Here is a 655-nt window from a genome sequence, read left to right as displayed (position 1 = left end):
GAGACTAAGAAAGAGAGAGAGAGAGACTAAGAAAGAGAGAGAGAGAGACTAAGAAAGAGAGAGAGAGAGACTAAGAAAGAGAGAGAGAAAGAGAGACTAAGAAAGAGAGAGAGACTAAGAGAGAGAGAGAGACTAAGAAAGAGAGAGAGACTAAGAAAGAGAGAGAGAGACTAAGAAAGAGAGAGAGAGACTAAGAAAGAGAGAGAGAGAGACTAAGAAAGAGAGAGAGAGAGTGACTAAGAAAGAGAGAGAGAGAGACTAAGAGAGAGAGAGACTAAGAAAGAGAGAGAGAGAGAGATTAAGAAAGAGAGAGAGACTAAGAAAGAGAGAGAGAGAGACTAAGAAAGAGAGAGAGAGAGATTAAGAAAGAGAGAGAGAGAGACTAAGAAAGAGAGAGAGAGAGAGACTAAGAAAGAGAGAGAGAGAGAGACTAAGAAAGAGAGAGAGAGACTAAGAAAGAGAGAGAGAGAGAGACTAAGAAAGAGAGAGAGAGAGAGACTAAGAAAGAGAGAGAGAGACTAAGAAAGAGAAAGAGAGACTAAGAGAGAGAGACAGAGAGAGAGATTAAGAAAGAGAGAGAGAGACTAAGAAAGAGAGTGAGAGAGAGACTAAGAAAGAGAGAGAGAGATAGAGAGAGAGAGAGACTAAGAAAGAG

The sequence above is a fragment of the Littorina saxatilis genome, unplaced genomic scaffold, assembly GCF_037325665.1.
Source record: "Littorina saxatilis isolate snail1 unplaced genomic scaffold, US_GU_Lsax_2.0 scaffold_3045, whole genome shotgun sequence".
Taxonomy (NCBI): Eukaryota; Metazoa; Mollusca; class Gastropoda; order Littorinimorpha; family Littorinidae; genus Littorina; species Littorina saxatilis.
Note: the sequence above shows the minus strand (reverse complement) of the source record.